The sequence below is a fragment of the Pongo pygmaeus genome, chromosome 18 (genome assembly GCF_028885625.2).
Source record: "Pongo pygmaeus isolate AG05252 chromosome 18, NHGRI_mPonPyg2-v2.0_pri, whole genome shotgun sequence".
Taxonomy (NCBI): domain Eukaryota; kingdom Metazoa; phylum Chordata; class Mammalia; order Primates; family Hominidae; genus Pongo; species Pongo pygmaeus.
In genome coordinates, this window is record NC_072391.2 from 86,099,051 (window position 1) to 86,108,660 (window position 9,610).

Sequence of the window (9,610 nt, forward strand, 5' to 3'; positions counted from 1 at the left end):
CTACTTAGAAGGCTGAGGTGGGAGGATCTCTAGAGCCCAGGAGGTGGAGGCTGCAGTGAGTAGTGATGGTGCCACTGCACTCCGGCCTGGGCAACAGAGCAAGACCCTGTCTCAAAAATAATAATAATTTTGGCCAGGCACTGTGGCTCACACCTGCAACACCAGCACTTTGGGAGGCTGAGGTGGGTGGATCATTTGAGGTCAGGGGTTCAAGACCAGCCTGGCCAACATGGTGAAACCCTGTCTCTACTAAAAATACAAAAATTAGCCAGGCATGGTAGCGCATGCCTGTGGTTCCAGCTACTTGGAAGGCTGAGGCAGGAGAATCACTTGATCCCAGGAGGATCCCAGGAGATTGCAGTGAGCTGAGATCATGCCACTGCACTCCTGCTTGGGTGAAAGAGCAAGACCCTGTCTCAAAAAAATAATAATAATAATAATAATTTTAAGAGGAAACAACCCCAGAGTCTGTTAATGGAGTGTAGAAACAAAATGTGGTCTGTTCATACAATCTGATATTATTTGTCCATAAAAAGAAATGAAACTGATGTACGCTACAACAGGGATGAACTTGTGTGTGTGTGTGTGTGAGACAGGGTCCCGCTCTGTCACCCAGGCTACCAGGCTAGATTGCAGTGGTGCAATCATGGCTCCCTGTAACCTGGACCTCAGGCTCAAGGAAGCCTCCCACCTCAGCCTCCCAAGTAGCTGGAGCTACAGGCATGCACTGCCATACCCAGCCAATTTTTTTTTCCCATAGAGATGGGGTCTTGCTATGTTGCCCAGGCTGGTCTCAAACTCCCAGGCTCAAGCAATCCTCCTGCCTTGGCCTCCCAAGGTGCTGGGATCACAGGTGTGAGCCACCACGCCAGCATGGGGCTGGACCTTGAGTACAGGACGTGGAGGGAAGGGAGCCAGGCACAGAAGGAAGGCACCATGTGGCTCTGTGTACGTGAAATGTCTATGGAGCCAGAGAGCAGAGGGTGGTTACCAGGCCAGAGGGGGAAGTGGGCAGCTGTTGTTTAACGGTGGCAGAGTTTCTCTTTGGGGTGATGAAAACGTTCTGGAAATAGTAGTGTTTATACAACATTGTAAATGTGCTTCATGCCTCCAAATTGGACACTTAAAAATGATTTAAAAGGTACATTTATATTATGTACTTTTACCGTGATAGACAATTTTAAGAAATATGTACGTGGTTAAAACAATTTTCAGGCCGGGTGCAGTGGCTCGTGCCTGTAATCCCAGCACTTTGGGAGGCCGAGGTGGGAGGATCACCTGAGGTGGCGAGTTCCAGACCAGCCTGGCCAACATGGCAAAACCTCGTCTCAAATAAAACTACAAAATTAGCTGGGCATAGTGGCGCATGCCTGTAATCCCAGCTACTCAGGAGGCTGAGGCAAGAGAATTGCTTGAACCCAGGAGGCGGAGGTTGCAGTGAGTTGAGATCGTGCCATTGCACTCCAGCCTGGGTAACAAGAGTGAAACTCCGTCTCAAAAACAAAAACAAACAAGAAACGATTTTCAAGCAGTGGACTCTATGCCTCCCTCACAGCCAGGATCCCTCCCCAGAGGCAACCACAGTCTCTGTGTCTTCCACATACTGCTTTCCTGACTCCTTGTCAGGGACTGTGAGATTCGGGGACTTCTTGTTTTATTTCTATGAGTGAATTCCCATTGGGTTCCCCAGCCTCCCTTTCCTGGAAACCAAGAACAGGAACTGATCAGCAGGGCACAAACTCTCACCTGCTCCTGCCGAGGGTCCTGGGTTCTTCTAAGGGGTGATCCCAGCCGGGGCACCGAGCTGGGGGCTCTGCAGACCAAACAGGCAAAAGGACATTTCTTCACAGGCAGCAGACAAGTTCCCACTGCCCGTGCATCTGATTCCCCACCCCCGCCCCCGCTCTTTCGCAGCCCCAGCCGAGGGAGGAAGCCTGCAGTCACTGCCATCACTGCCTGCCTCTGCGGCAGCCAGGCCTGGTCCTCAGGGAAGCTCTGAAGCTGGGCAGCGTGTGCCCAAGCCAAGCCTCTCACTGCCTTCAGGTCTTCGACAAGCTACAGAGCCCCAGGAGCCTCAACCCCCTCCTCGCCTGTAAAGCGAGGGTCCTGCCTGCTGCTGCTCAGAGGAGGGTTGAGTGAGACACCCGTGTGGAACACACCTGGGAAACAGCATGTGCTCTCCTGCCTTTTGGGTGGACACAAACTTCAGGTACTTCGCAGACAACTAACACACCAGCCGTGATATGCCATGATATCCCACGGGGAGGGGAGGAGAGGGGAGGGGAAGAGAGGAGAGGGGAGGGGAGGGGAGGGGAAGAGGGGGGAGGGGAGGGGAGGGGAAGAGGGGGGAGGGGAGGGGAGGAGAGGGGAGGGGAGGAGAGGGGAGGGGAGGAGAGGGGAGGGGAGGGGAGGGGAGGAGAGGGGAGGAGAGGGGAGGGGAGGAGAGGGGAGGAGAGGGGAGTGGAGGAGAGGGAAGGGGAGGGGAAGAGAGGGGAGGGAGGGGAGGGGAGGGGAGGGGAGGGGAGGCCTCATTCTCATCCCCCATGGCTGGCCTCAGTAACCATCCTCCTCTCCCACCCACCTGCCCACCGGGAGCCGACCTGCGGGCCCCTGCCACCTGCCTGCCTGAAGCTGGCATTCGGCTCCATCCATGCTCAGGGTGCTACCTCGCCGACGTCAGCAATGGACCTGCCTGGGCACCTGTGGCTTGAAGTCCGGCCTGGAACCTGCCTGCTGGCCTCAGCGGCCAGCTGAGGGTTAGAAGGTTGGCATTAGGACCCTGCAATGTGGCCAGGAACCCTGTGACAAACCCCTACCAGCAGCAAAGGGGGCACTGAGGCCCCTAAGCTGTGGCAAGGAAGCTGGGATGAAGACGCCGATCCATCCCTGGCTCTCACCATCCCCACCTCACCAGTAAAACCAGAGACCAACTGGATGTGCTGATGGGAAGGACATGGCCAACACTGACCTGGAGACCAAGGGCCCAGGCTTGAGCACAGACGCTGCCCCGAGTGAAGATGAACCACGTGCTCTCCTGCAGCCACCCATGTGGTCTTGTGGCCCCGCGTGGTCTCATGGAGTAAGTGCAGTGCTCGGGGCTTCAGAGACAGGCACAGATGGGCTGGAACTGGGATCCGCCCCGCCCTCCAAGCTCGGCCCCCAGTAGGGTCTCTGAGGAGCAGCAGTGGCTGCTTGGGCCCTGCTCGGGAGGGTACAGAATTGCTGACTGCTCCGGGCAGCAGTGGGGATGAGCTGAGCATCACCTGGGTGAAGAGAAGGAAGTCCTGGAACCAGCCTGGCCCCCAGCTCAGTGACCCCGGGCACCTCTGCCCTGCTGACTCACCCACCCCTGCTTCTGGCCCACCCAGTGGCTGGCTTTCCTGGGGGCCTGGTCAGAGCTGAAAGGGGAGCAACCGGCCCCCTGCCGCCTGCCATGTCCTGCCGACACTTCTGGGTCCAGACCCTCCGGGCCGCTTGAGGGTGGAGCAGGTGATGCGTGGCCCTCGGAGTCCAGGCTTTCAGGCAGTACCCAGGACAGAGGAGGTTTTCACAGACAGTCCTTTCCTCCTCCAGCCTGAACACTCTGAGGCTCCCACGTGCATTTGGCTCTGGTGACTGTGGCCCCATGCTGATCCCGCAGATGGAGGTCACAGTGAGGTGCAGAGCCCTGCGTGGGTGGTGTCCTCTCATGCCCTGGGGCTCTGGTTGGGAGCAACAAAGGAAGAAAGGAGGTCTGGGGGCATTCAGGCCCAAGGGAGCAGAACAGGGACCTTCTGTCTTCAGTCCCCTCCACTCAGCTCAACACAGCGGCCATACCCCCTCCTCACTGCTCAGTCCCCCCACTGCGCCGACCACACAGGGCCACGGAATCCCCCAGGGCCATTGTCCTCAGTCCCGCCTCCCCTTGGAATGCCATCCCCCACCTGGCAAATCCCTCCTCCACTTTCCAGCAGTCCCTGCCTCTGAGCCCTTCCTGACTGCCCAGAGCTCACCTCACTCTGCTTTGATCCCCTGAGGCTCCCCTAGCATGTCCTCGGGGTGTAACCATCTGTGGCCCTGGGGCTCCCTGGAGCTATGTCTCAGGTGACTGTATCCCCAGGGCCATGAGGAGGTTCACTCCATGCCTGACGAGTGACCATGAGGTCAGTGGCCACTGCAGATGATTGACCACTCACCACAGCCACCGAGCCACAGCTCAGCCTGTCCACAGGCAGTGACGTCACATGGGCCCTGGCCGAGCCCTTCCCCTGCCCACTCCTGCCCCTGCCTTCTGCTCAGAGCTTCTGTGTTGCCAGGGAGGCCGAGATGCCCAGGGCCCACCAATGCCCATGGGCGCCATCCAGAGGGAGCACAGCTGACCCTCCATCAATGAGAGCTGGTGCAGAAACTCTTCTCCTCCTCCCTGCACAGCACGAGGTGTGTTCTACCCGCTGCCTGGAAGACCCTTGTGTGTGACTGTGTGGTGGGCTGCATGTTGAGACAGCCAGCTCCAGGACGCGCCATCCATGGGCTCCTGTCCATCCTGCCTCACTCTCCCCACCGTCCACGCCTCTCTGGGCTTGCCCACCCCAGCAGGAAGCCTCTGCCTTGGGCTCTGCCTTCCGGGCATTCGGGGTTGAGAGAGCCCCCATCAAGAAAGCGTGTTTCCGAGGCACTCCCAACAGCAGCTGGTCTGAGGACAGCGCAGACCCCATAGCCGGGGCCCCTGGACAGAGATAAGGCCCCCCACACCCCCAGAGGGCAGCTCTCCCCATAGACATGTTTCCCACATGGGCCAACCACCCTCAAGTCCACTGGGAATCTCCCTCTCGGGTTCCTTTGAGCTTCCTGGCCTGACCTGCTGACCTCAGCCCCAAGCTGGCAGTTACTGGGGTGGAGCTCAGCCCGGGGAACACTCCACACCTGCAGCGGGGCCGCACCGTCCCCAGGCAGAACGTCTCCCACCAGCAAGCCTCGAACCTGGGGTGTAAAGCTGTGACAGTCCATAGGGGGTTTTACCTGGGAAGTCTCCTGGTCCCATTAAAGAAGGCAAGCAAGCAAGCAGCCCAGGCCTCCCTATATTCCCACCGATTCCCTACGCCCCCTATATTCCCATCCATTGCTACTTGAATTGACCTTTACAAGGAGAGTCATTGCCCCAGGGGCATGGGGCGTGAGTTATATCATCTGGGGCTAGGATTATATCACCTGGAGCTTGGGTTGTGTTATCTGGAGGTAAGGTTATATTTTATTTTATTTTATTGTTTTTTGAGATGGAGTCTCACTCCATTGCCCAAGCTGGAGTGCAGTGGTGCTATCTTGGCTCACTGCAACCTCCACCTCCCAGGTTCAAGCAATTCTCCTGCCTCAGCCTCCTGAGTAGATGGGAGGCACCTGCCCCCACACCCAGCTAATTTTTGTATTTTTAGTAGAGACAGGGTTTCACTATGTTGGCCAGGCTGGTCTTGAACTCCTGGCCTCAAGCAATCTACCCGCCTCGGCCTCCCAAAGTGCTGAGATTACAGGCAGGAGCCGCTGTGCCCAGCCCGCCCCGCCCACTTTTTTTTTTTTTTTTTTTAACAGGCAGGGTCTTGCTTTGTTGCTCAGGCTGGAGTGCAGTGGCACAATCACCACTCATTGCAGCCTCAGCCTCCCATGCTCAAGCAGTCCTCCCACCTCAGCCTCCCAAGTAGCTGGGACTATAGGTGCATGCCGCCTCTCCTGGCTAATTCTTTTTTTTTTTTTTTTTTTTGAGACACAGTTTTACTCTTTCCCGCAGGCTGGAACACAGTAGCATCATCTCAGCTCAGTACAGCCTCCACCTCCCAGGTTCAAGCAATCCTCCCCCTTCAGCCTCCTAAGTAGCTGAGATTACAGGTGTGTGCCACCATGCCCAGCTATTTTTTGTATTTTTAGTAGAGACAGGTTTTTGCCATGTTGGCCAGGCTGGTCTCGAACTCCTAGCCTCAAGCAATCCACCTGCCTCAGCCTCCCAAACTGCTGGGATTACAGGCATGAGCCACTGTGCCTGGCCTTCTTGTTGGGATTACAGGGGTGGGCCACCATGCCCGGCCCTCTGCCACCATTGCTAACCATCAGTGGCTTCCTGTTTCTTTTCTTTTTTTTTTTTTAAGAGGAAGTCTTGCTCTGTCACCCAGGCTGGAGTGCAGTGGCATGATCTTGGCTCACTGCATCCTCCACCTCCTAGGTTCAAGCGATTCTCATGCCTCAGCCTCCTGAGTAGCTGGAATTACAGGCACGTGCCACTATACCCGGCTAATTTCTTTGTATTTTTAGTAAAGATGGGGTTTCATCATGTTGGCTAGATTGGTCTCGAACTCCTGACCTCAAGGATCTGCCTGCCTTGGCCTCCCAAAGTGTTGCGATTACAGGCGTGAGCCACCGCGCCCGTCCTGGCTTCCTGTATCTTGAGGGCTGCCTATGAGGCAGGCACACTGCAGGCGTGCCCCATGAACCCTTATGACAGCTTCCTGGGCAGACACTATGGTCTCCTAAGTGGGACCAGGTCATGGGCCCACACCACATGTGAAAGTCCCTAGAGAAGCCAGCATCTGCCCTCATCTGGAGTCCATTCACTCCCTCATCTGAACACCATGGGCCTTTGCCCAGGTCGCCCAGCTCATTCAGGCTCCTCCTCAGACACAGAAATGTTAAAACAAGAAACCTAGTCTTGCAGGGTGCAGACTATGGGCTCATGCCCATAATCCCAGCACCTTGGGAGGCTAAGGCAGGAGGATCTTTTGAGGCCAGGCATTTGAGACCAGCCTGGGAAACATAGGGAGACCATGTCTCTACAAAAAAATGTTTTAAAAGTCCAGGCATGGTGGCTCATGCCGATAGTCCCAGCATTTTGGGAGGGCAAGGTGGGAGGATCTCTTGAGTCCAAGAGTTCAAGACCAACATGGGCAACATAGTGAGACCCTATCTCTACAAAAAAATATAAAAATTTGGCCAAGTGTGGTGGCTCACACCTGTAATCCCAGCACTTTGGGAAGGTGAGGTGGGAGGATCATCTGAAGTCAGGAGTTCGAGACCAGCCTGGCCAACATGATGAAACCCTGTCTCCACTAGCAGAACGTGGTGGTGCACACCTGTAATCCCAGCTTCTTTGGAGGCTGAGTTATGAGAACTGCTTGATCCTAGGAGACATAAGTTTCAGTGAGCCAAGATTGTGTCACTGCACTCCAGCCTGGGAGACAGAGTGATCTGTCTCAAAATAAATAAAATAACATAAAATAAAATTAGCTGGGCATGGTGGCCCTTGCATGTAGTCCCAGCTACTTGGGAGGCTGAGGCAGGAGGATCACTTAAGCCCAGCACTACGAGGGTGAACTATGACTGCACTCCGGCCTGGGTGACAAACAGAGTGAGACCTTCTTGGGTAAAAAATAATAATAATAAAAAGACCTGGTCTTGCCTGTCCTGAGTGTAAGACTCCATTTCCCTTAGGGGAAGACCAAATGTTCCCTGAGGCTGAAACTCCTGAAACAGCCTTTCCTATCTGCACCTCCTCCTCACTGCCCAAACCCAGGAACCAGCCTAGCCCTGCTCCTGCCAGGAACAGCCTCTCTCCCAGGCTCTGACAGCTGCCTCCCTGCAGCTTCAGGCCCCGGGGAAGTTGAGTTCACAGTTCTCTGGAGCGGCGTAAACCAGCCTGTTTAAGGTGCACTGCCCCGCTGGAAGCTCACCATGACTCCCCAGGCTCCCAGCACAGTGCCTGGAGCAAAGTAGGTGCTCAATTAATGTTCTTGAATGAATGATCATCTTCCTCCAGCCTGAGTCCTTGAGCACTAAGCTAACCTTCATGTCTGCCAGGCGAGGAGCCCTCAATGCAGGGCCACATCTTATTCACCCTGGACTTTTGGGGACATTGGCTCCCCCTGGTTTGTAGTAGGGCCTTCAAAGTTGTGAAATCAAGGAACATCTATGAAGCCTCTCAAATGTAGACCACCTAGGGGTGCCTGTTGGAGGCAGGGCAGATGCCCATCCCCACCTGTGGGTGGAGGGGAAGGAACCCCTGGGTGCGCATTTGCTTTGCACATGCTGGGAAGCAGCTGGACCTTCCTCCTGGGGTAAGCACTACAGCTCTAGAGGGTAAGCTGAGGGCACCACCCACGCGTTATTTTTTGTTATTTGTACAGTTCCAGCATTCTCCCTAAAGCGCCTTTTTTTCTTTTGAGACAGGGTCTCGCTGTGTCTCTGTCCTAGGCTGGAGCACAGTGGCACCATCATAGCTCATTGCAGTTTTTACTCCTGGACTCAAGTGATCAAGTGATCCTCCACCTTGACTTCCCAAAGTGCTGAGATTACAGGCATGAGCCACCATACCCAGCCGTTAATAACTTTTTTTTTTTTTTTTTTTTTTGAGACGGAGGCTTGCTCTATCGCCCAGGCTGGAGTGCAGTGGTGTGATCTCGGCTCACTGCAAGCTCTGCCTCCCGGGTTCAAGTGATTCTCCTGCCTCAGCCTCCCGAGTAGCTGGGATTACAGGCACACGCCACCAGGCCCGGCTAATTTTTGTATTTTTAGTAGAGACGGGGTTTCACCATGTTGGCCAGGATGGTCTTGAACTCCTGACCTCAGGTGATCCGCCCATCTCGGCCTCCCAAAGTGCTGGAATTACAGACATGAGCCACTGTACCCGGCCTAATTCTACTTTAATTACTTTTACACACACTTGATCTTAGCCAAAAGGACGAGAAGCGATCTTTAATTACTTTTAAACACTATTTGATTATTGCAAAACATTTTAGCCTACTTAGAACAAGTTGGGAGTATGAATCCACTTTTCAAGATGTGAATTTTATGAAATCTACATCAAAGATCAAATAGGCCGGGCGTGGTGGCTCACGCCTGGAATCCCAGCACTGTGGGAGGCCAAAGTGGGCGGATCACCTGAGGTCAAGAGTTCATGACCAGCCTGGACGACATGGTGAAAACCTGTCTCTACTAAAAATACAAAAATTAGCCGGGCGTGTTGGTGGGCGCCCGTAATCCCAGCTACTCAGGAGGCTGAGGCAGGAGAATCACTTGAACCCGGGAGGCAGAGGTTGCAGTGAGCTGAGACCGCGCCATTGCACTCCAGCCTAGGTGACAAGAGCAAAACTCTGTCTGGAAAAGAAAAAAAAAGGATCATATAATTCCATGAAAATGTAGCTTCCTCAAAACTGAGATGTGCTGTAAGTGTAAAATACACACTAGATTTCAAAGATTGGTGTTTAGAATTGGTGATTATACTTAGAGATTATGTCATTGATGATGGTGCTGATGGTGATGGTGGTGATAATAGTGGGATGGCACGATTGTGGTGATGATGGTGATGGTGATGGTGGTGATGATAATGGTGATGATGATGGTGGTGATGATGATGGTGATGGTGGTGAAGGTGATGATGATGGTGATGGTGATGGTGGTGATGATGGTGATGATAATGATGATGATGCTGGTGATGATGATGATGATGGTGATGATGGCGATGATGGTGAAGGTGGTGATGATGGTGGTAATGATAATGGTGGTGGTAATGATGATGGTGATGGTGATGATGGTGATGATGATGGTGATGGTGATGATGGTGATGATGATGGTGATGGTGATGATGGTGGTGATG